At 42.0% G+C, this 27862-nt stretch overlaps 1 protein-coding gene across 1 annotated transcript in view; it reads left to right on the forward strand.

Moving 5' to 3' along the window:
* Positions 1-27862, forward strand: part of STPG2 (sperm tail PG-rich repeat containing 2) — an 867800-nt gene that overhangs the window by 33979 nt on the left and 805959 nt on the right. The gene's annotated exons all lie outside the window — the stretch shown is intronic.

The raw sequence follows: 27862 nt of genomic DNA on the forward strand, positions 1-27862 counted from the left end.
AACATATTTATTAATGTAATGACTTTTATATTCTTGAGGATAAGACTGTGGACAACAATTGATAGAACACTTGTTATTCCTTCCTTTATCAAATGTGATGAGGCAATTACTAAATGAATAGAGTTCAGCATCTAATTGCATCAATTGCATGGTTCTTCACATATGTTCCTTGTAAATAATTACATGTATGATCTCACTAAATGGGAGTGGTATTGTGTTTTTAAGTGATTGCATCATATTCTGTAATTTGATACGACTAAAGGGCCCGTTACACATAGCGATATCGCTAGCAATATCGCTGTAACGTCACTGGTTTTGTGACGCAGCAGCGATAGTGCTAGCGATATCGCTACATGTGATACTTACCTCCGACCGGCTCCCCCGCTGGCTATCGCTGATCGCGCGAGAATGTCCTGGACCATTTCTTGTCGGGCGCTTCCTGCTGGGCTTCCTGTGGCGCCGACGAGCGACGCATGGACGCGGGCGGGAGGACGTCAGGATCGGCACGTCTGACAGGTAAGTAGCGACCCCCGACCACTGCTATGTCGCTGGTGAGATCTGCCTGTTTGGCAGCTCACTAGAGACCACTTAGCGATGCACCAACGATCCATATCGTTGTCGGGATCGCTGGTGCATCGCTAAGTGTAACGGTACCCTAAGGCTCTTGCTGAAACGCGTCAACCAGTTACTGACTACCCTGATGTGATTTTTTAAATGATTTTCAAATAAAAAGAAAGATATTTTTAATTCAAGGAACCAGCATTTTTTCTCTTTGAATATATTTATGCACCCAGCTGACGGGTAGCTGTGTTCCTTATTTGCATGGATCGGTCAGGTCAAAGGACTTTCTGGTGAGCAACATACCCTCTACTGATTTTTACTTAACAGCATCTAACTTGCTCGTATGCCCAAAGCTGAATGGAGGTTGTGCTCCATTTCTTGTCTATTGGACTGCTAGGGATAGCTGAATACTACTAGTACAGCTGTCAAGTACAAATTTAATTAAAGGAGTTGTCCATTACTTTTTTATCGATGGCCAATTCTCAAATGACTAGGAAGTGGATCTGTAGAACTTCAGCCACTATTATTTTGACGGAGTTGCTCTATTGCGGCAGTATTTGAGAACATCCAGCTGGTACTGGTAACAGCTGAGCGGTCGAGGTGCCAAGTGTTGCACCCCTACCAATCAGATATTGATGGTCTATCCTAAGTAAAAGCTATCAATAAAAAATAGTAGCCAACTTCTTCATTAAGGGACAAGAGAGTGATAGACATTTTTGAAAACATGCTTTAATCATTATTATATCTTCTATTTAAAAATACTTTTCTGTGGTATTTCCATGATTTTAGAGGAGGTTTTTCACACATTTAATCCACTCCGGCTTATGCAGTGACGCCAGCATGTATGTCATGTGACCGCAATAGTTATTAATTGTATGTGATCACTGCAGGAATTAAGCAAAGTGTTACTCACCTGTACAAGTTCTAACGCCAAGCTGTTAACCTCTTCCCTGGCACTGGCTTTCTTCTCCCATATGCAATGGGTTACCAAAATAACCTGGTGCACACATCTAATGTCACACACCTAAGCCTTTTAGTCTGGCTCAGGTGACGTGCCACCTGAGTATTCATGTAGCTTGGTGTCCTTGCTGCTAACACATTTCTGGAATCTGTGATCTGTTTGCCACAGTTCAAGTCAGCTCTGCTTTATAGCTGGGCTCTGCTGCATTTTTACCAAATTGAGGCTCCTAGTGTTGTCCTACATACTTGACTGCTATTCCAAGGAGCCTGTCTGCATACTCATCTCTGCTGTCCAAGGTGCCTTTCTGCATACCCATCCAGCATACCTAGCTCTCCCTCTCCATGATCAAAGTGCCATCTAGCATATTCACCTTTGTCATTTCATGCCTCAGATGCTGTAATTCCTATGCAGCTCTGCTACTCATCCAAATCTACAGCTTAGAGAATCCTCCTACTCAGGCGAGCCTGAACACAAAGACCAGCAGGGTCAAGACTAATGTTGCCACAGCAGAGGGGGGGTTGAAGTGTGGTGCCCCCAGGAGTATGGTCGCCACAGTGGCATTACCTTCCTCTTAGGGAGTGTAGTGTCATGCTTGGAAGCAATGAAGGGTCTCTCTGTCAGTCAATCACAACACACAACACAGTTCCCACTCCAGGCCAGCAGAGGGAGCTCTGAACCCAAAAGAGTCAAATACCCTGAGTGAATTCAAAGAGAGACTGTGCAGTCTGTTTGAGGTGTATCCTCTGTCTGAAAGCCAGAAAGTGAATATCCTTATTGGGCAGCTAACTGGTGCAGCACAGAGGGAAGTAAAAGCCTGGCAGGATACTGATAAAGAGACTGTTAAAAAGATCCTGGCTAAGCTAAGAAGCACCTTTGACACTCGCACTGCAGCTGAAATAAAGATGAGATTCTTTGGGTGTAAGTAGAGAGCGCAGGACAGTATACAGGACTGTGCCCTTAACCTGCAGGAGGCAGTGCGAGCCATAAAGCAGATTGACCCAGACAGTGTGAAAGATGGAGACAGACTGTTAAAGGAGCAATTTATTGAGGGCCTCCTATCCAGGACCCACGGAGCACAGCTGCGCATCTTAGCCCTACAAAACCCTGACCTAGACTTTGCAGACTTCAAGGACAGGGCTATCCGGGTGCTGCATGAACCAAATGTCAGCTGTCCAGCGCCCCCTAGGCGCCCAGCAATCACATACCACCAAGAAGCCACATCTTTCCCTCCCAGCCCTGCGGGGGCTCATGCACAGACTTTGGATAATGATCCAACTACAGAACTGCGCCTTAAGGTCCAAGAGCTGACCAAAAATATGGCTGTACTCGCCAAAACTGTGCAGTCCATGCAGGCGTCCTCAAAGGAGAAGATCCAGCTGGCCTCCAGTCCAGAGGATGTCCCGTGGCTACGGAAGAAGGGGATCCTGCCACGCCGAGGGAGAAACAACGATCGCTGTGACCAGAACGGACGTCCCATCTGTCGTCACTGCCACAAGGCAGGCCACATTGCAAGGTTCTGTTATTTAACTGAGCAACCCCTGGGGCAGAGGGCCAACCCCCAGGAGTAGGACCACTAGGCCCAAAGAACTGGCGAGCCAAGCATGTTGGAGGGCGACCGGTCCTCCCAGTGGTGATTAACGGCATCCCTATGAACGCTTTGCTGGACACTGGCTCTCAGGTGACAACTATGCCATATATCCTTTACAAGCGGTATTGGGCTGACTCTGAACTTACTCGCGGCCCAAGTGATGAACTGACAGTAGTTGCCAGCAATGGTCAGTCTTTGCCGCAAGTAGGATGTAAAGAGATTACCATTAAAGTGGAGCGAGTAGAGTTAAAATCTCAAGGTCTAATAGTTGTAGACATTGATCGACGAGAATGTAATCCAATGATGACCTTGGGTACTAATGTGATTGAAAATTGTCTTGCCGAGGTTACTGTTTTGTTGCAACAGGTGGCTGAGACTGCTGATTCCAGTGAACAATGAGTCCTGCAGAAGGAGATCAAGGCCCTGATGCAAAGACAGCAGGTAGAACTGTCTGGCGGAGAAATTGGCAGCGTCAGAGTGAGTGATTCTTTCCCCATTGCGATACCCCCCAGATGTGAAATGATAATTTGGTGTCGGGCAGCCATCGGCCTCAGAGGAAAAGATTACCAAGCATTGGTAGAGCCAGTGTACTCTGATAGCCGGCCCACTGTCCTGACAGCCAGAGGGGTAGTTGATGTCCGCAAAGGGAGAGTACCTGTACACCTCTTGAATTGTGGAGAAGAGGAGGCCACAATACCTCGGTATGCCACAGTTGCTAAGCTGCTTATTGTCAGTAACAATGCAATACGGGCAGCAGAGCCCTTGGTCTCATCGGACCAGGTGGAGGACAATGGCTCTGTAAAGCAGCTGGAGGAGTGGCGTCAGCAGCTGCATGTGGGAACTGACTCCACTCCTTCATACCAAAAGAGTGGGGTTTACTGAGTGACTCAGGAGTATGAGCGGGTAATTAGTAAACACCCTGTAGACTTTGGGAAGGCAAAAGGGGTTCAGCAACATATCCCCACTGGAGATCATCCACCCATTAAAGAAAGGTACCGGCTTATACCCCCAACACAATATCAATGTTCCAAAAGTATGTTGCGGGAAATGAAGGAGGCTGGGGTGATCAGAGACAGTTGTAGCCCCTGGGCAGCTCCAATAGTTTTTGTGAAAAAGAAAGATGGTACCATAAGAATGTGTGTTGATTACAGAAAAATTAACAGCGTTACACAAAAGGATGCCTACCCATTACCCAAAATTGAAGATTCATTAGCTGCACTTAAACTGCTAACTATTTTTCCACCTTAGATCTCACTAGTGGGTATTGGCAGGTTCCCGTGGCAGAGGCAGACAAGGATAAAACAGCGTTTACTACCCCAATGGGTCTCTGCAAGTTCAACTACATGCCGTTCGGGCTCTGCACCACCCCAGGGACATTTCAATGGCTAATGGAGAACTGTCTTGGACACAAGAACTTCGAGACAGTCCTGTTGTACCTTGATGATGTCATTGTTTTCTCGAAGACTTATGAAGACCATCTGAAGCACCTGGCTGAGGCCTTGTCCAACTTTGGCCTCAAAGTGAAGCCTTCCAAATGCCACCCCCTGAGGTCCAAGGTACAGTACCTCGGTCATGTAGTGAGTGCAGAAGGTGTGGCACCGGATCCTGACAAAGTCACTGTCATCCGAGACCGGCAGAAGCCCAGCTACCTCCATGAAGTACGTCAATTCCTCGGGTTGGTAGGCTACTACCGAAGGTTCATCAAAGGCTTCACTGAGATAGCCACACCTATGCAAAATCTTCTGGTGGGCCAACCCAAGAAAGCCAGGAAGAAGAGTCCTACATTTGAATGGAATGAGGAACTGGAGAGGTCCTTCACTCGACTTGAAAATGGCTCTCACAGGAGATGAAGTTCTGGCCTACCCAGATTTTGACCAACCAAATGTTTTGTATACTGATGCCAGCAACGTGGGACTGGGAGCAGTACTGTCACAGGTACAGAGTGGCAAAGAAAGAGTGATCTCCTACGCCAGCAGGAAGCTTCGTCCCACTGAAAGGAACCCTGACAACTACAGTTCCTTCAAACTGGAGTTCCTCGCCATAGTCTGGGCTGTGACTGAACGATTCAAGCATTACCTAGCTTCAGCCAAGTTTACCATCTTCATGGACAACAACCCGTTGACTCACTTGGAAACTGCAAAACTAGGCGCACTGGAGCAGCGATGGATGGCCCGGCTGTCTAACTATGAATTCACCATCAAGTACCGAGCAGGGCACAAGAATGCCAATGCTGATGCGCTGTCCAGAATGCCCAATCTACCAGATGCAGGAGAAGACCCTGAGGCACTCGATGAAATAGAGTTACCTGCCTTCCACCGGCCAATTGCGGCCCAACGTGCCCAAGGAGTGAGAAACAGATGGTCTATCATGAAGGAGGCCACCCTAAATCCATTGCCTCATCATGACTGGTGACTGGGCAGAAACACAGGATAGCGACCCTGCAGTCCGCATCGTAAAGGAATTACTGTCGCAAGCTGACTCACGCCCAGGTACAGATGCTCCTGAAGAAACCCAGCAGTTGTGGAAGGAAAGAGGTTGGCTGTTCATCTATGAGGGAAAGCTGTGCCGGAGGAGTATTAATGCCCGCACTCATGAGTTGGTCTGGCAGGTGGTAGTCCCAAAGAGGGAGGCATCAATGGTCTTGGAAGCATACCACAATGAAGCTGGACACTTCGGATGGAAGAAGTTGGAGGCCTTGCTCCGGGAGAGATTGTACTGGGCTGGTATGAGGAAGGCCATTGAAAATTGGTCCCGGGAGTGTGGACAGTGTAACCTGCGCAGGAAGGACCATAACAGCCAACGAGCACCTTTGCAGCCAATAATAACCAAACAACCACTTGAGTTGGTCGCCCTGGACCATGTGAAGCTGGTTCCAAGCCGTTCAGGCTACGTTTATGCTCTTACCATTGTCGACCACTACTCGAGATTCCTGGTAGTCGTGCCTGTCAAGGATCAAACAGCCAGGACAGCAGCCAGAGCCTTCCAACAGCACTTTTGTCAACCACACTGATATCCCGAGCGAGTGCTTACAGATCAAGGTCCAGCCTTTGAGGAGGAAGTGTTCCAGGAATTCTGCAACTTGTACGGTTGCAAGAAGATCAGGACAACACCGTACCATCCACAGACCAATGGCATGTGTGAAAAGATGAATCAGGTGGTGATCGATATAATGAAGACCTTGCCTTTGGAAGAAAGGAATCTGTGGCCAGAGAAGTTGCCAGATCTGGTAGACCGCTACAATCACATTCCTGTGAATTCCACCAACTGCACACCAGCCTACCTAATGAGAGCGAGGCCTGGCAAGTTTAATATTGATTTGCATATGGGAGTCCTGACACCTGAGGTGACATCACCAGATGCTGACTGGGATACAGAACAGCAGCAGCAGTACCGTAGAGTACAAGAGTGTGTAGAAAAGAGTCTAGCTCAGGCGAGACAAAAACAGGAGAAGAACTACAATCAACATGCACCTGCAGTTCCCTTGTCACCAGGAGAACAAGTCCTAAAGAGAAAAAGGAGGATTCACAAATTGGATGACCAATGGGAAGCTGAACCCTACACCGTCTTACCATCAAACTTCGACAACACCAAAGTGTGCCTTATCAGTAAGGATGGAGGAGAAACCTCATCAGCAGTATTGAGGCATCATCTGAAACTGTGCCCTGACCAGCTAAAGGAAAGGATGGGAGAACAAAACAACCTTCAACCCATAGAAGAAGAAGAAAAGGTCAGCACTGTACTAGGAGAATTTCCTGCAAACTGGACAAGAATGGATCAAGCCATCGTAGTTGCTGTCCTAATATTTCCCCAGCCTACTGCAACTGAAGTAGCAGAGACTCAAGAAAACTCTGAAAATCAGGAAGTTCAGGCAGCGGATGCCACACCAGCAGTGGAGCCAGAGAATCCTCGCCCTGCCAGTGGTGAATCTGTCATGCCCACAGTGAGTCTAAGAGTTCGCAGACGGTTACTACCCAGTTTACCAACGCCAGTGCTATGTAGGTCTGTCCATAGTACCCAAGGTATACCAACGTTAAGGTTTCGCATCTAAATAAGTTATACAAATGGTAAAATGTAAATATGCAACTGTTTAAGTTTATGTGCCTACAGGGACTCTGTAAGAACTTTTTGAACAATCCGTTTGTTTTTGATGGACAATTGGGCCACAGGACTGTGTGTGGCCAAAACTATCTTGTACATAGTTACCAACTGCTCAGGAAATGGACCCATGGACATTGACGCATGGACTAATCATCACAAGGACTATTTTTGAGCTTTGGTTTTTGTAATTTTTCATTTTTTAAAAATCTTGTTACATTTACAATTGTTTATCTGTTTTATATGTTTTTGCATGTTTTCTTCAGTCCAGGAGTACTGAATTGCACTAGGGGGGAATGTGGCGCCCCCAGGAGTATGGTCACCACAGTGGCAATACCTTCCTCCTAGGGAGTGTGATGTCATGCTTGGAAGCAATGAAGGGTCTCTCTGTCAGTTAATCACAACACACAGCACAGTTCCCACTCCAGGCCAGCAGAGGGAGCTCTGAACCAAATAGTGGGGGAAGAGCTGCTCTCTGGGGGCCGGGAGGGGGAAACTAGGATTTCATGTGAGGAGGGCAATGTGTGTGGATGTGGAGGAGAGGAGCTGGAAGATTGAGCAGAGTTGAGTGCTCACTTCTAGCTATAGCGCATGATCTGGAGCCCGGTCTCCAAGGTTGTATGGATACTGATGTTCCTACAGCAGAAACCAGAGGAATCGGAAGCTTTAAATGCTCTGTTCCCATATAAGACTCGGAGGCACAACAGCAACGGCTGAGCCAGAAGAAGAAGAAGGCTACAGCTGTCTGCCATACGAGGGAGTTCTAGATGAGAACAAGCAAGTGGAACTTCAGTGTAACACAGTACTGCAAGTACCTAAGATAAGCGCTAGAAAGAAGACTACACAACCCATCTGATAGAGAGATTCCTAAGTTGCTTCCAGGCCGGCCAGCCTCTGTTCCATCTGTAATCTGGAATTCTGAACTGCATTTACCAAGCAAAGTAAAGGTAAAAGAAACTGCACCCTATTGTGTCCTTGCCTCCTTCCTGCAAACTCCCAGCACTGCTACATCACTGCTACATCTCTGTGCCAGACACTACACCCTCTTCCTCAACACCTATCCTCAGCTACAACATCATTGCTGCCCCAATTCATCTGTCCCAGAGGATCTGCACCGCAGCGTCGGCTTAACACCTTCATTGCCGATCACCACAGGTGGCGTCACGTATCATCCACTTATAAACTTTAATTAGCCACTCTTAACCCCTTTTACATGGACGCCCAGGGCCACGGACCGGGTCACCGCTACTGTGACACTTCCCTCTGAGCTACCGGCCCGGTACGGAGTACCCCACTGCCCTGGCGGGCGATCCAGAAGCGGTGGGCATGCTTTTATTTTGTAAGTCAGTTCCTGTTGTTCAGTATATTTTTATAACTCAAGGAAGACCTTATATATGGAAATCTTTAGCTGCATACCTCTGTATGGCTCTGATTTCTTATAGAGGTGACTTGCATTATGTGTTGTTTATGGAGATGTGAAGCATAAGGAAGCGCCATATGTCAGCACATGAACTGCCAACACCATTGTATTGAAGCATGGGTAGATCTTGTATAGTATGCTGTGGATAAAACTGTTATTACCGAATATGCGCCTTTATGTGTAAAATGCTGACATTATTTAGATTTAATTAGCTTTCTATCGCAGAGGCCAGGCCTAGGTTTATTTTGCAGTTGCCATCGATCTCCGTTATAAAGTAGTAATTGCACGACTTCTGTTTCTGCACAGTGTGTGCTTGATTATGATTGACCATACACATAGTGTGAACAACCTGGCGCTATTGGCAAGAATGCAGAGTTATTGTTTGCCATACTGTCTTAGCTCCATAGAGATTTACAGTATTCTCAAGTGTTGTGTGATAATGATCCAGATCCATGGAGATTTTTATTTCAGAAGTGAACTCGTCCATTAATCAATATATAATTCCATCTATTTAAAACAGAAAACTCATTTGCGCTGAGAGCGCTCTGAAGCACAACATGGTAATGATAATGGTGATTATAGTTTCCTGACCTAATTTTGTTAAAATGCATTTAAACTGGAATAAATATATTAAACTCATGTAGTTCATTTACAGCGATTTTAATACAACAGGTCTAAATGAACAATTACCTGACAAGATACTGACTCGTTCAATATAAATGGAAGAGAAAAGGGGCTGATTCATCATTGAATTTGCATTTTGTACTTTTTTAGAGCTCTTTGGCATTTGTTTTTTTTTATGGTCATCAATTTGTTTAGCCAATTCTGGAAGTTTTTGCCTAATTGATTGTTTGCAACTTTTTAAATTGTTGCTAATTTTTTGTGTATATGTAATCCACTACCCCTTGTTGTATTTTTTCTATTTTTTGCACACTTGAAGACTGGCATTTTAAAGGATTGTGCAGGATAAAACTCTAAGGTTAAGTTCCCACATTGAGGTTTTGGTGAATTTGGTGAATTTTTAATGCTACATATCTTCACTGCACAAAAAATGCAGCACCTTATAGTTCCAAAGTGGATGAGATGCATATAAATGTCATGCCCAATGTCCTTTTTTTATGCTGCGGTGCTGTCACAACTGTAAGAGGTCACACGTTCAAAAAGGGTGTCTTGGAAAGTCTTGGCACAAGCCACTCTGCAGATTCCAAAAGTACTCTGACTTCACTCTGTAACCCCTGTACGGGGATCTAGTCTTACAATTGGGTCAAGTAGATTGCTTCCACAGAAAGGCTGCCATCCGAAGGAGCAAACCAGAGGTAGGAAGGATCGCCAAGCAGGGTCACAGCCAAGAGGTCACATCTGGAACAAAATCTTAAGACAAGAGGATGGTCAAATTTCACACTGAGGTCTGAAAAAAGGAGCAATCAGAAAACTAAATGACTGGCAGTAGAAGTCAGAGACCCAGGGCTTTAAATAGCATACAGCTCCACCCAAGGCTCTCAGAAAGGAGTAATCAAAAGCCCAGACAATTGATCCCTTAGTTCCCTGATCAAGCGGCACCAAAAATCCCAGAAATTAAACAGAACCAATGCTGTATTGCATCATCAGGAACAAAGGCGCGGTGCCGCCTAGTGTCAGAAGCAGGTACAAAAGGGACAGGAAGCAGCACAGATGTTATAAGTGTGTTTTTGAAATCCAAACCAAAAAGAACTGGGATCATCTATCAAGCATGTAATTTTTATTGTAGAAACACAATAAGTACAACGACAATGGATAAAATCAATTAAAAAACCAAACTGCTAAACATACTAGTCAGTTGTACTCAGAATAAGGTAACAACCTGCCCTACTCTGCCAGAAGATATAACAAATTGCAAGGCACCTTACATGATAAACCGGTCACCTTAACATAAACATAATATATAGTGCTCAGCATAAATGTATATACACCCCTTTGAAAAGTGAGATTTTCATCCATACCTCACTTAACACAAGAACAATTTCAAAATTTGACAATACTGAGTTTCATAGGATATTTTTTAACCCATTACATGAATGGCTAATAATATGTCTTTCATTGCAATATCTTCAGTTTAACTAAAATTAGTTGATGGAAAAATTAACACACCTTACATCAAAAACTACTACATCTGGTATTTTGTATGACCTTTATGATTTTTAAGGACAGCACCAAGTTTTCTAGGCATGGAATGAACAAGTTGATGACATATTGCAACATCTCTCTTTTCCATTCATCAAGAATGACCTCTTTTAGTTGGTTGGAAAGTGATGAACAGATCAGGAGACATACTTGGCTACTGAATCACTCTCATCCTGTTCTTCAGAAATGAAATATTGGCCTTAGATGTGTATTTTGGATTTTTGTCATGTTGGAAAAGTGCATGTGTGTCAAGGACACGGAGTGAGTCTTTCGATATAGAGCAGTACATCTGTGAATTCATGATACCATCAATGAAATGTAGCTTCCGGCACCAATAGCAATCATAAACCCCACATAAGAACACTGCTACCCCCATGTTTCACACTAGACACCATGCATTTTTCTTTGTACGCTTCACCTTTGTGACCCCCTACACTTTTGAAGCCATCAGTACTGAAAACATTTATCTTGGTCTTATCACTCCAGGGTATATCGTACCAATATTGTTCATACTTGTCAGCATTGGCCCTGACAAACTGTAGGGGGACATTTTATGAATGGGCTTTAGGAGCAGCTTCCTTTGTGGATGACATGTAATTCTTCTTCAATGTATGCCATATTGTGTCATAGGAAGCACGCACCCCGGTTTGGCTTTCTGCTTCTTAAGCTAACTGCATTGAACGTGGATGTCCATTTTTTTCTACCCTTTTGCTACAGTATTCTGACTGAAAAAGGAACGCCGAAACGCGTGTCGGGGACGCGGTGTGGGTCGCGAAACAGCATCTCAGGCAACCTTACATACTTAGCACATTTATGGTGGGAGATTATCTCATGTTTCACTGAGTACTCTGAGTCTCATAGCAACATTAACATGGCTCTTGGTCTGCACATAGACTTTATTATTTAAGCAGCGGTCAGGCGCCATGATGCAATATGTTGGCTGCATTTAGACAATTGGTCATTAGCAGCGGTCAGGGGTCTTGTTAATTGTTTTTCAGCATACTTTTAATGATTTAGCTGCTTTCTATAGAATTTGTCACGTTATTTGTGCAATATTTAGAGAATGGAAAACCATGAGCATTTACTGATATGAGATATATATGAGTTTTTATACCATCAAGTGCCATATATGTTAATAATTTTTGATCTGGGTGACTGTGTTTGCTCCCAACCGTTTCTGATTGATCTGTGAGCACTCATAATATGTATTGTTTTAATATTGACCAATAAATTGAGTTTTAAGATACAAATAATTGTCATACATTCTTGATATCCCTTTAGGATATAGATGTTTTGATATTTATGTGGAATGTGACCCTTTGATGAGGTCAAGGACTATTATGTTTAAGTATTCTGACTGATAGGTAAAGCTTTTCTGATCTTCTTGTAGCCTTCAACATTCTTGAGTAAAGAAATTATTTTCTTTCTCAGGTCTTGTGACATTTATCTTCCATGTGGTGCCATTACTGACAGCATGAAATAGGAAGGGGGTTTTCTTTGTTAAGTAGTGCCCATTTATAATCAACCGTCTGTTAGACACCTGCTTAATGAATAATTCGACTTACCTGTGGTTGAGTTCTAGTTAATTAGAAATTTGTAGTCTAAACTTTATCTTTGCTCCTGCGAGGGCACGCAGCAGCAGCTGCTCATTCAGTCAGTTCATTGTAGCTACAGGACCTTCCATCATGTGACCAGTAGGACCTGCGGTCACGAGACTCGCAGTGCACACTGGGAGTCACGGGACCGCAGGTCCTATTGGTCACATCATGGAAGGTCCTGAAGCTACCATGAACTGCCTGAATGAGCAGCTGCTGCCACACACCCTACAGGAGTAGGATGTCAGCACAGACACAGGAAGAGCCGCGGAGGGAGCTGGGAGCAGGAGCCATCATCAGAAAGTGATTATAGTGACAAATTTGTTGAGGTGTACTCATTTATGCTGTGCACAGTACAAATGAGTACACCTCAACAAATTTGTCATAAAACCTAACAGAAAATGTGGGCTATTGACTGCAAACAAGATTTGTTATTTTGCCCACCCAAAAAAGTAATTTTCCTAACAAATTCATTCCAGACCATGTTGCAAAAATGAGAACACCACAATGAAAGTCTTAGGAGCAAAGATAAAGTTTAGACTACAAAATTCTAGTTAACTAGAACTCAACCACAGGTAAGTCGAATTATTCATTAAGCAGGTGTCCAACAGACGGTTGATTATAAAAGGGCACTACTTAACAAAGAAAACCCCCTCCTATTTCATGCTGTCAGTAATGGTACCAGATAAATTGCATACATTGAGTAATATTTAAATACCGTATTTTTCGGATTATAAGATGCACTTTTGTTGCCCCAAATTTTGGGGGAAAGTGGGGGTGTGTGTCTTATAATCCGAATCTGTGTGCTGCTGTGCTATAGAGTAGGGGGGGCTCTGGAGTGGTGTCAGGGGCTGGGGTGGGCTGGCTGTGGGCTGCAGAGACAGCAGGTGGTCAAGTGCTCCCACTCATTAGGCTCATGTAATATTCACTGCACCCGCTGTCCATCACCTCAGTGCTGAAGCCGTGCCGAGTTGGTAGACAGGGGAGTAGCGCATATTACATGTGCCTGCACTCTCCCCCCCGCCCCGTCACTATAATCACCTTCTGATGATGGCTCCTGCTCCCAGCTCCCCCCGTGGCTCTTCCTGTGTCTGTGCTGACATCCTCCTCCTGCAGGGTGTGTGGCAGCAGCTGCTCATTCAGGCAGTTCATGGTAGCTTCAGGACCTTCCATGATGTGACCAATAGGACCTGCGGTCCCGTGACTCCCAGTGTGCACTGCGAGTCTCGTGACCGCAGGTCCTACTGGTCACGTGACGGAAGGTCCTGTAGCTACAGTGAACTGACTGAATGAGCAGCTGCTGCTGCGCGCCCTCGCAGGAGGAGGATGTCAGCACATACACAGGAAGAGCCACGGGGGGAGCTGGGAGCAGGAGCCATCATTGGAAGATGAGTTAACTGTTTGTTATTTTATCATGGGCTTGCCACCAGGGTGGAAATATAGGAACGAGGGGGCATGTGTGCCAGCAGGGGGGAATATATGGATGGGGGACAATGTGTGCCAGCAGGGGGTAATATAGGGATGGGGGGACAATGTGTGCCAGCAGGGGGGAATATATGGACAGGGGGCCATGTGTGCCAGCAGTCGGGAATATAGGGACGGGGGGACAATGTGTGCCAGCAGGGGGAATATATAGATGGGGGGACAATGTGTGCCATCAGGTGGGAATATAGGGATGGGGGGACAATGTGTGCCAGCAGGGGGGAATATATGGACAGGGGGACAATGTGTGCCAGCAGGGGGGAATATAGGGATGGGGACAATGTGTGCCAGCAGGGGGGAATATATGGATGGGGGGCCGTGTGAATGCCAGCAAGGGGAAATATAGGGATGCGGGGGCCGTGTGCATACCAGCAGGGAGGCATATAGAGAGAGGGGGGTCATGTGCGTGCCAGCAGGGGGGCATATAGAGAGAGGGGGGCCATGTGAGTGCCAGCAGGGGGGCATATAGTGACCGGGGGGGCCATATCCAGGATGTGATGGGGGGTGCTATGTGCCAGCACAAGGGGGCAATGTGCCAGGATGGGGGTTATATAGATACCAGGATGAGGGACATATACAGTATATGATTTGTGATTTGAAAGACGGACACTTGCATTATCATACACACCTCCATTTAACATAGAAAATTTTTTTTTCTCTTTTTCTTCACCAAATTTGGGGGTGCGTCTCATAATCAGGTGCGTTTTATAAAGTGAAAAATATGGCAATCAAATGGTATCTAATATCAACCACAGAATGGAATAAAGATTCAATACAGAAGCAAAAGATGAAAAAACAAATATGTAATGATCTTTACCTATAACCAGGGTTTGTTCACCTACAATCTTCTTGAGACAGCCAGAGCTCTGTCCAATTCATAAGCTATGGCAACAGTTTTTGCACTACACTGGAGGGAAAATAGACTTACCAGCTTTTTTTTTTTACAGCAATACATGTATTGACAGGGTATAACATCTAGCATACCCTTTATTCACTAGTCTGAGGTTTTCAAGAAGATTTGGAGTTGTCTTGAGAACTCACATCAGATCAGATTTAGTGCTGGATCTATCTTGCTGTTCTAAACGACAGTCAGGAAAACTGCTCATGCAAGAAGTGATTGAAAAAGTATATTTGCAGGGGTATATGTAACATAAAGGCAAACCAAGCTTACTGGAAGCCTTTTGGTGTGGTGCGAAGAAATAAAATCCATGTGGAATTCATCCCAACAAGATTCCTGCTACTCTCTGAGTAATGAGGAAAGATCTTCTGCTACCTTCTGTGACATACCATTATGATGTTAGTAAGGCCCCCCCCCCACACACAATTGATACCTAGTGATGGTTTGAACAAATCTTTAAAGGGAATCTGTCACCCCTTTTTTGAGATATCATATAATGATATCATTCAATTGTGTGTCACATAAGGATTCTCTTAGTACTTTTGCTTCCCCCTGACCCCGCACCTTTCATGCATAAATACCTTTTTTATATCGGTTCAGATGTATGTAAACTGCCACGGTCCGGTCCGATGGGCGGGGCTTATTCAACTGCTCCCCCCCTCCCTGTCTTGCTCTACACAAGAAGAAATGCTTAGAGCAAGACAGGGAGGGGGGGAGCAGTTGAATAAGCCCCGCCCAGCGAACCGGACAGTGCCAGTTTACATACATCTGAACCAATATAAACAAGGTATTTATGCATGAGAGGTGCGGGGTCAGGGGGAAGCAAAAGTACTAAGAGAATCCTTATGTGACACACAATAGAATGATATCATTATATGATATCTCAAAAAAGGGGTGACAGATTCCCTTTAACCGACAACTATTCTCCATACACAAGAGTGCATGCTCTACTGATCACTCCTGTATTCTCGATGAAAGAGCTGCTGCCAGCCCTCGCTGGATGCTTAGCTCATCAAGAACATGTCAGATCCTTCTCTCCTTCAACATTATATGTCGAGGATTTCCTAAACACATTAGACTGTGGCCAAGCACCCGGATATCGGTAGGCTTGGCTGACATTAGCCTAATGTGTATGGGGACCTATGGAATCCAAAAGCAGAAAAATTCTATCAATATGCAGTTTTCTCCCAAATCAAATGGGTAAATAAAATTTGATTTTTTTAGGCATACCTGCAAAACTGAATAGCTATTAACAGTCAATTTAAAGAAAAGAAAATATTGGCAAAGATTTTACCTACATCAAAGTCACTAGGTGTTGACTCATCCCGAGAAATCTAGGAGGTGGAAAATAAAGGGGTTGCCCAATACTTTTATTGATGACCTATCAGAAGGATAGCTTTTTTCATTCTTTCATTCTGGTTGATTTTCATATTTGCACTTTTGTTTTTTTCCACCCCCTCTTTCTTGAGTCATAACTATTTTAGTCATAGAAGGCCTTGTTTTTTGTTGGTCGACTTGCTGTTTTTGAATTACACAATTTATTTTATGATACATTGTAATGAAAAAAGGGAAACAATTCTAAATGGGAAGAAATGTTGAAAAAAAGTGCAATTTTGCCATGTTTGGTTCTTATTTTCACAGCATTCATTAAATGGTAAAAATGACCTGAAAACATGATTGTCCAGGTCAGTGCAATTACAGCGATACAAAACTTGCGTAGTTTTATTTCCCATATAAATAGTGAAAATGTTTTTGTAAGGTTCTAAAAAAATTGTTGATTTGTGTCTCAATTTCTGAGACCTGGAACATTTTTTTTGTTGACACTGCTTTGTGAGGGCTATTGATTTTATTTATGCCATTTTGGGGTACATACAATGTTTTGATGGCTTTTTATTGTTTTGTTTTTTCATGGAGGTGTGGTGACCGAAGACCCACAATTTTAAAGTTTCGATAGACTAGACTTTTATGAAAGTGACAATATAAAATATATTCCTGTATTATTTATTCTTTAGACTTAGGTTGCATAGGTTTAAACATTCGATCTTTTGATTGTTTATTTTATAAACTGCAATACCTTAGTGCTATAGTGGCCTCTTCTAGTCTGGCAGGTATTGCACGTCAGCTCCAATTGAAGAGAATATGATCTGATATGCAATAACCAGTCACTAAACAGCATACAGATCTGTACTGGTCCACTCTGTACAGTGCTTACATCCAGGTTCTGCATGAGGTGATAACAGCTGGATCTCCACCCATTGTAGTATATGGTGTACACAGTATTGTAGTATATAGTGTAAATTATGGTCTCCTATGAAGCCCAGGCTGTCACTGGCCTTCACAAGAGTATCAAGATGGCAGTCATAGTTGGCTTTCGCATGCCACCTGCCTACAATATTATAACCATTTGTACACTGTGATTGCGTCTCAGGGGGGGTGATGGAAGTCAATGACCTTTCCATTTAAATACCACTGTTAGAGATTGCTGCCAAATGCTTCAGATCTCACTTATTGAAGTGAATAGGAACTGCAGTCGCTGACAACCTCCAGTCAGCAGTTTTGTTCTGCTCCGTACACTGTTCACACACAGGTGCCGGTGGAAGAAATAGCTGATCCTCGGAGGTGACAACAGTCACATATCCCGCAACTGTCCAAGATCTAGGATGATTTCCCTGAATTTGGGGAGCTGTCTAACTGTCCCGAGAGGTTGGGGGTTTCTCCAGGACACATATGGTGGTAAAAATAACAATGGAGCAGGAAACAATCATATGCCTAGTCCACTGTTTAGTCTATATAATGACTAAAGGCCCTGCAAGAACTTTTGGCTCATGTGACATTCCCAGGTTATGTGACTAGGCAGTGGAGATGAGGAGCAGGACACATAGGCAAAGTGAGTGTTTTTTCATGTAGTAGAGCTGTGTGTGTATTGATATAGCAGATCTGTGTATGTGTTTTGATGATGCAGACCTGTGTGCGGGCATCATACTCTTTGGGGGGCTTTGTAGGGGTGGATCTGTGGAAGACATCATCTTGTATATGGGGAATGTTTTTTGAATGCATCACACTGTGTGGGGTGCTGTGAGGGTAGAAGCGGTGTCAGCACCCAGGCAAGTGCTGGGGTCCTGAGCAGGCTGGGGGGCCCACTTGCCGTAGGGGACATGGTGGACTATGGGAGCCCAGTGCCAGCGCCCATGAGTGGGCGATCCCCACTTGCTCAGGTCCCTAGTACTTGCAATACATACCTCCCTCTGTTCCTGTGCTGCGGTGTCTTCTGCGTCTTCTGACTGATGTTTTAGGTCAGAGGTCGTGATGATGTCACTATCGGAAGATGGTGATGCTGAGGAGTCCGGAGCAGAGCAGCAGCCAGCGAGGAGAGGTGGGTGTTTCTCATATGGAGCATTATATGGGGCCCATCATGTACTGGAACATCATATGGGGCCCATTATATATGGAGCAATATATGGGGCCCATCATATACTGGATCATTATATGGGACCCATCATATACTTTAACATTATATGGAGCTCAGCATACACTGTATGGAGCAATATATGGGACCCATCATATAGTGTATTGAGCATTATATGGGGCCCATTATGTATGGAGCATTATATGGGGCCCATTATGTATGGAGCTTTATATGGGGCTCATTATGTATGGAGCCTTATATGGCTGGAAAATATATGCGGAGCATTACTCTGTATGAAGCATTATATGGGGTCCATTATTCTGTATGGAGCATTATATGGTGTCCATTATTCTGTATGGAGCATTATATAGGGTTCATTATACTGTATGGAGCATTATATGGGATGAATTATTCTGCATAAATCAATACATGGGGTTATTATTCTGTATGGAGCATTATATGGGATGAATTATTCTGCATAAATCAATACATGGGGTTATTATTCTGTATGGAGCATTATATGGAGCTCATTATACTATATGGAGCAATATATGGGGCTCATTATACTATATGAAGCACTATATGGGGCTCATTATATTGTATGGAGCATTATATGGGAACCATTATTCTGCATGATGCAATACATCAGTAAAGGAGGAACAACGAGTATTTGTAGCCAAAAATGCAATGAAAATCATTATATTTATCAAAAGATTAAACTTTAATAAATATTTGTAGTACAAACATTATATATTAAACAACATACATAGGCATAAATCAATGTCATGTGACTAAATCCATGGGTCAATAAAATGACCAAGAGAGGCGGAACCCAAAGTATGAATAACACATGTACTATTCAAAAAAAGAGGATCATTTAAAAAAAGTTATAATATATTTAGCCGCACATGTTATCCAATAATAGGGATTTAAATAATAATAAATTCCCTAGAGCTCATAATTCTTATACTGCCAAATAAGCACTTCACATAGAGACACAAAAGCGCCATTAAAGTCCAGTGCGCGGTAAAGAGAAAAAGTGTAATGAAATAAGTGCCAAATAATTACCCATAGTGGTGTATATGGAGTCCCGTCTGGATCTTGGTCAGATACCCCGACGCGCGTTTCACGATGTCGCTTCCTCAGGGGGCGTGGTCTAATCCCAATCTCGGTCAGGCTTTTATGACAAATGAATCCGGTCATGTGACTAAAGCGTGAAGTGAAAAAAGTGCGCTGACATGGAACACAAACGTGTGCTGTCCACAACATCCAAGCCTCGGTCTCAGCTTACACAGAGTGGTCACATGATGGGGCTGGTACCAAGCACCCATTCGCATCACACACTTGCGGCGTTATACCGAGGGTAAATGTGATGATACTTTGTGAATAAAAAATAATAAATATAAAATAGTGATAAACTCAATAAAAAAATAATATATATATAAAGAAAAAATATATATATATATAGTGCCATGATGAAAGTAAAATCTAAATTTATTTATTACATATAAATATGCATAATTGAGTATACGTGAATAAATTTAAGCATAAGTGAAGCAAAGTGACAAATTATAATATGACATATGCACAATATATGCTATTCATACCATATGCTTTCTCATAACAATTGAAAAATACATATTATTAATCAAACATACAATATATAAAAAAGACTTTTATACATACATATACTCAAAGCAATAATAATGATATAATCATTTGAGCAATAATAGAACTATATATATATTTATTTCTCTTATTACACTTGAAACATTCTTAACAACGTAACAGTTTTCATGTTACAAAATTACATAAAAAATCCAAGGTGAAATATTAGTGAGGACTTTGTTATATCTTTAGATAAATCCCTTCCCACGAAGTAATAATCCCCACTATCTTCATTATTTCTTTCTTCATTTCAAGTTTCATTTTTCTTATTTTCATCTTTATTGCTCACTAATAAGAAGATATTATCAAAAATATTGCTGAGGCAAACGAGCACAAACCCATCGCACACCATCAACTAAAATAAAAACAACCAAGATAGAAAATTAGTATAAAAACCAACAGTAACAGGTAGAGATAATGTACCTCAGACAAGGTAAGATAAAGAGTATGTATTTATATAAAGTATTTATCTTTATAAGAAGGAAGAAAATCCATGAGTCTCATTGAGACCCCTTGGGGTCATAGTGTCCAATATTGTGATCCACTTACACTCTCTTTGTGCAAGGAGGCGTTGAATATTGCCTCCTCTAATTCCACATTGGACATGATCAATCCCCCGCACCGAGAGAGATCTGGGATCACATTTGTGGAATTGCAAAAAATGACGCGGTAAAGTTTTTAATTGTGCTATATCTGTGGCACTTTCAGCCGCAATTATATCACGTACATGTTCTCGCGTTCGTGTGCCCAGGCGTCTGGATGTCATTCCTATGTATACTTTCGGGCAACTGCATCTTGCGTAATATATCACCTGGGTAGTTCCACAGGTAATATGAGAATTAATAGAAAAAATCTTTTTGCCATCTGACGACGCAAATTCAGTTATACGACAGATATTACTGCAAGCTATGCAGTTGCCACACGGGAAGCATCCCCTGAGTAAACCACGTGAACCAAAAATATTTTGCTTAGGTGTTGGAACATAATGGCTTGATACAAGCAAATCTTTTAAATTTCTACTACGTCTGGAAGTCATGGATGGATACTTAGTCAAATATTTAGATAAAATTGGATCCGTTAGGAGGATGTCCCAATGCTTTTGTAAACAATTTCTCATTGAGACCCATTCTCCATTATATGTGGATATGAAACGGACAGTATCTTTATCTTTATTCATCTTAGTCCGTGGGCATAACAAATTCTCTCTTGATTGGTATTTAGCCCTTTCATATCCTCTCCTAATGGATCTGTTGCTGTATCCCCTTGCTTTAAATCTAGATTTCAAATCCTCCGCTTGCAACTCAAATCTGGCAGTTGAAGAGCAGATACGCTTCATTCTCAGGTGCTGACCCACCGGGATGGCATTTATTGTGGAATAGGGATGACTTGAATCCGCATGAAGCAGAGAGTTGACAGCTGTGGGCTTCCTGTACACATCAGTCTGCAAATAACGATTCTCATCCACCTCAATCTTTATGTCCAGGAAGTCCACAGCCACCCTGCTCATTTGGTAGGTCAATTTGATATTATACTCATTAACATTCAATTGCTGCATGAATTTATGCAACATATCCTCTGATCCTTGCCATATGATGAATAAATCATCAATATAGCGCAACCAGCACTGCACATGGTCAACGACCCGCGCACCTCCCCCACCAAAAACCTCCCTTTCCCAGAAACCCAGGAAGAGGTTGGCGAAAGAAGGCGCGCAGGCCGCGCCCATGGCAGTGCCGCGATGCTGCAGATAAAAAACATCCTTGAAGACAAAAATTTTTTTTGTCAAAATGAATGTCAACAATTCAACAACAAGATCACAGATAGCATCATCCCAGTTGCTTGCATCCAAGAAGAAGCGAACCGCCCGTAAGCCATCATCATGCCGAATGCATGTGTAAAGAGACTCTACATCAGCAACCACCAACCACATATGGGCGGTTCGCGCTATATTGATGATTTATTCATCATATGGCAAGGATCAGAGGATATGTTGCATAAATTCATGCAGCAATTGAATGTTAATGAGTATAATATCAAATTGACCTACCAAATGAGCAGGGTGGCTGTGGACTTCCTGGACATAAAGATTGAGGTGGATGAGAATCGTTATTTGCAGACTGATGTGTACAGGAAGCCCACAGCTGTCAACTCTCTGCTTCATGCGGATTCAAGTCATCTCTATTCCACAATAAATGCCATCCCGGTGGGTCAGCACCTGAGAATGAAGCGTATCTGCTCTTCAACTGCCAGATTTGAGTTGCAAGCGGAGGATTTGAAATCTAGATTTAAAGCAAGGGGATACAGCAACAGATCCATTAGGAGAGGATATGAAAGGGCTAAATACCAATCAAGAGAGAATTTGTTATGCCCACGGACTAAGATGAATAAAGATAAAGATACTGTCCGTTTCATATCACATATAATGGAGAATGGGTCTCAATGAGAAATTGTTTACAAAAGCATTGGGACATCCTCCTAACGGATCCAATTTTATCTAAATATTTGACTAAGTATCCATCCATGACTTCCAGACGTAGTAGAAATTTAAAAGATTTGCTTGTATCAAGCCATTATGTTCCAACACCTAAGCAAAATATTTTTGGTTCACGTGGTTTACCCAGGGGATGCTTCCCGTGTGGCAACTGCATAGCTTGCAGTAATATCTGTCGTATAACTGAATTTGTGTCGTCAGATGGCAAAAAGATTTTTTCTATTAATTCTCATATTACCTGTGGAACTACCCACGTGATATATTACGCAAGATGCAGTTGCCCGAAAGTATACATAGGAATGACATCCAGACGCCTGGGCACACGAACGCGAGAACATGTACGTGATATAATTGCGGCTGAAAGTGCCACAGATATAGCACAATTAAAAACTTTACCGCGTCATTTTTTGCAATTCCACAAATGTGATCCCAGATCTCTCTCGGTGCGGGGGATTGATCATGTCCAATGTGGAATTAAAGGAGGCGATATTCAACGCCTCCTTGCACATAGAGAGTGTAAGTGGATCACAATATTGGACGCTATGACCCCTAGGGGTCTCAATGAGACTCATGGATTTTCTTCCTTCTTATAAAGATAAATACTTTATATAAATACATACTCTTTATCTTACCTTGTCTGAGGTACATTATCTCTACCTGTTATCTTGGTTGTTTTTATTTTAGTTGATGGTGTGCGATGGGTTTGTGCTCGTTTGCCTCAGCAATATTTTTGATAATATCTTCTTATTAGTGAGCAATAAAGATGAAAATAAGAAAAATGAAACTTGAAATGAAGAAAGAAATAATGAAGATAGTGGGGATTATTATTTCGGGGGAAGGGTTTTATCTAAAGATATAACAAAGTCCTCACTAATATTTCACCTTGGATTTTTTATGTAATTTTGTAACATGAAAACTGTTACGTTGTTAAGAATGTTTCAAGTGTAATAAGAGAAATAAATATATATATAGTTCTATTATTGCTCAAATGATTATATCATTATTATTGCTTTGAGTATATGTATGTATAAAAGTCTTTTTTATATATTGTATGTATGATTAATAATATGTATTTTTCAATTGTTATGAGAAAGCATATGGTATGAATAGCATATATTGTGCATATGTCATATTATAATTTGTCACTTTGCTTCACTTATGCTTAAATTTATTCACGTATACTCAATTATGCATATTTATATATAATAAATAAATTTAGATTTTACTTTCATCATGGCACTATATATATTTTTTTTTATATATTATTTTTTTATTGAGTTTATCACTATTTTATATTTATTATTTTTTATTCACAAAGTTCCATCACATTTACCCTCGGTATAACGCCGCAAGTGTGTGACGCGAATGGGTGCTTGGTACCAGCCCCATCATGTGACCACTCTGTGTAAGCTGAGACCGCGGCTTGGATGTTGTGGACAGCACACGTTTGTGTTCCATGTCAGCGCACTTTTTTCACTTCACGCTTTAGTCACATGACCGGATTCATTTGTTATAAAAGCCCGACCGAGATCGGGATTAGATCACGCCCCCTGAGGAAGCGACATCGTGAAACGCGCGTTGGGGTATCTGACCAAGATCCAGACGGGACTCCATATACACCACTATGGGTAATTATTTGGCACTTATTTCATTACACTTTTTCTCTTTACCGCGCACTGGACTTTAATGGCGCTTTTGTGTCTCTATGTGAAGTGCTTATTTGGCGGTATAAGAATTATGAGCTCTAGGGAATTTATTATTATTTAAATCCCTATTATTGGATAACATGTGCGGCTAAATATATTATAACTTTTTTTAAATGATCCTCTTTTTTTGAATAGTACATGTGTTATTCATACTTTGGGTTCCGCCTCTCTTGGTCATTTTATTGACCCATGGATTTAGTCACATGACATTGATTTATGCCTATGTATGTTGTTTAATATATAATGTTTGTACTACAAATATTTATTAAAGTTTAATCTTTTGATAAATATAATGATTTTCATTGCATTTTTGGCTACAAATACTCATTGTTCCTCCTTTACTGTAGTATTATATTGAGTTGCCTTGTAGCATGGGCATTTGTTGTTTTCTTACTGGTATTTTTCGTTTACAAATGATGCAAAAATGCAGCTTATTATTCTATATGGAGCATTAAATAGGGCTCATTCAGTATGGAGCAATATGTGGGGCTCATTATACTGTATGGAGCAATATATGGGGCTCATTCTGTATAGAGCAATATATGGGGCTCATTATTCTGTATGGAGCAATATATGAGGCTCATTATTCTGAATGGAGCACTATGTGGTGCAAATAATACTGTATGGAGGACTATAGTGGTATACTGGTTTATGAGCTATTGTAGAATTTACAATAGATATCACTCATGTAATGTAAGAAGCAAGTGAAATCTTTGGCATTGTACTATACCTATATTTATCTGTCGTATCTGTGCATCATGAATTGTGGTATGTGATAAAGAGGCCCACTGAGACTCTTTCGCCCTGGGCCCACGAAAACCTGGAGCCAACCCTGTGTGGGGGAATTTTACTGTGTGTGAGGGGCTGTAGAGGTATCATAATTCCTGTGGGGCTATGGAAAATGTGTACTGTGTGTGAAGAAATGTACTGTATTATGGAGTCATACTGTATAGGCGGCACTATGAGAGCACTGAGAGGTGTACCATACTATGTGAAAACATTGACTTCATTAGAAGAATATATTGGTGTTGGCACATATAAAGAACTGGTTAGGATTAGTGATGAGCGAGTATACTCTTTGCTTGGGTTCTCCTGAGCATGCTCGAGTGTCCTCCGAGTATTTTATCGTGCTCAAAATTTAGCATTTGTCGACACAGCTGCATGATTTGCGGCTGCTAGACAGCTTGAATACATGTGTAGAATTCCTAACAAACAAGCATTCCTCACATGTACTCAGCCTGTCCAGCAGCCTCAAATCATTCAGCTGCGTCGACACAAATTAAATCTCCGAGCACGGCAAAATACTCGGAGACCACCTGAGCATGCTCTGGAAAGCCTGAGCAATGAGTATACTGGCTCATCACTAGTTAGTATCAGTGATGAGCCAGTATACTCGTTGCTCAGGTTTTCCCGAACATGCTCAGGTGGTCTCCGAGTATTCGGATGTGCTCGGAGATTTAGTGTTTGTCGACGCAGCTGCATGATTTGCAGCTGTGTCGACAAACACTAAATCTCCAAGCATGCCAAAATACTCAGAGACCACCCGAGCATGCTTGGGGAAACCCGAACAACGAGTATACTTGCTTATCACTCGTTAGGGTTAGTGGTGAGCTAGTATACTCGTTACTCGGGTTTCCCCGAGCATGTTCGGGTGTCCTTCGAGTATTCTGGCGTTCTTGGAGATTTAGTTTGTGTCGACACAGCTGCATGATATGTGGCTGCTGGACAGGCTGAGTACATGTGAAGAATGCTTGTTTGTTAGAGAATCCCCACATGTATTCAGGCTGTCTAGCAGCCATAAATCATGCAGCTGCTTTGATGCAAACTAAATCTCTGAGCAAGCCAGAATACTCAGAGAACACCTGAGCATGCTCGGGAAAACCCGAGCAACGAGTATACTCACTCATCACTGGTTAGGATACTAAGCGGAAAATAAAAATTTCTGGAGTATGTTTCCTTCTTTCTTGTTTTTCATAGTTGAGAGGTATGCTGATAGGGATGGAAAAAGTAGTATTGTGATGGAGGTTGCTTCATGGGTAATCTTGTAGTTCTGCAGCTCAGAGGACGACATAAGTTCTAAGATTTACATCTACTTGAATAATCTTTGACGTTTCAAGTCATTAAAATGCTTGTTTTTAATATTATTATATTTACACTATTTTACTATAATTTTTATTACATAGAAGCCCTGGATTTATTTACACCCTTATCTACCTACTGATAGCCGCCATTTCATTGCTGTGTGGAGAAGCTTTAGTGTTTGGTCACTATGGTAAATTTCCAGCTCTGCCGTAAGCATTATCAATAATTCTTCATCAGGAAAGCAGGCAGCTCAGCAGCTCATTCTCATTATGGTAATTTGAAATATGCATGGAATATGTTTTATGCAGAATAACTTATTCTGGAAAACTTTATTCAACATTCATAAAAAATTAAGAGAAAATACATTCATTAGAGTTAAGATGCGGGCTGAGTGCTGACACTTTTTATTTGTTAATCTGTCTCTGTGGAATTTTAGACTTCTATGTTGTTGCAGTCGTTTATATGTTTTATTTATTTTGGATTTTCTGTTTTATCTGTCTCTTGATTTGTTTTCATTACTGTTCTTGGCTTCTTTGTAGTATTTCAGCTTTCAAGATCACATCTGAAAGTCAGTCTGACCATGCCTAAATGTGTCTTGCTGTAGAAAATGCCCCTTCTTTAGGGTATACAACGTCTGTCCTATTTTTTTTTTTAGCTATTTTTGGATGAAATAAGGCATTTTGGAGTGTGATTATGTTTAGAAATAGGGGGTAAAAAAGACGCCATCTGTTCAGTTTTTTTGTGACCAAAGTCACGCCTGCTATTATTAATTGCTAGCATAGAAAGGCATAAGATGGAGATGAGAATCTTGTATTGTCTGATATCTACTTCCAATCGGCCATGGACCTGGACATGCAGCGTCATTTCATTATTCAGCCACTCTACATATTTTATGACATTGCAAAAATAGCAGTACTATAATTTATTGCAATTATTGAAAAAATATTATTATTGGAACATAAAGCCATGAAAGTGTCCAGTAACTTGCATCCTTTATTACATGCCTGTCAGTAAGGACTTAATCACAGAAACAATTGGAATCAGGTTTTATGGCTTAAAACAATTAATGGCATTGATATGTTCACATTCACAAACACTGCTCACACTTCTTACTTTCTCCGCAGGCATGGGTTCTCATTTTTGTAAAATATGCAGATGAAGTATGGACCAAAAATAAAGCCACGTGAGTGCAGCCGTGGGCTATGGTTAAATGAGTGCATGATTTGCCTCGTGCACTGGTTCAGCGTTCTAGGCTGCGAAAGGAAATTAGAAAGTACAATTTTTTGAACATATGAGGTTTGGTCCAGCAGGAGGCAGCAGTACTCTATAGAATAACACACGTAGCCTTCAAAACGAATATTATTAAATAAGTGGACATTTTTGATCATTGATTGTGATTATAATTATTATAACAACATCAGCTAAGTATCAAACTTTATGTATGAAAATGGAAACGTAAAATCTAACATAATAATGTAGCTAAAACCATAATTTATTAATTACTGATTAACCACAAAATAGCAGCTCTCAATATAAAAAAGTGACAACAGCAAAGTCCTTAAATTATTTAAATGGGCAACATTTAATGGCACATTTTTCCTGCTGCGTGTCAAACACTGCTTCTGATCAGTGGTAAAATCATCACTGCTGGTCAGACCGCCGCAGTTCCCAAGCTGTCAATAGACAGCGTGAGCGCGTAACTATGATCAGAGGTATAAAGTTTACCTCTGGTCACTGGTGTCAGCTGAT

This window comes from Dendrobates tinctorius, unplaced genomic scaffold (assembly GCF_039654945.1).
Source record: "Dendrobates tinctorius isolate UK_male_01 unplaced genomic scaffold, ASM3965494v1 ptg000011l, whole genome shotgun sequence".
Lineage (NCBI taxonomy): Eukaryota > Metazoa > Chordata > Amphibia > Anura > Dendrobatidae > Dendrobates > Dendrobates tinctorius.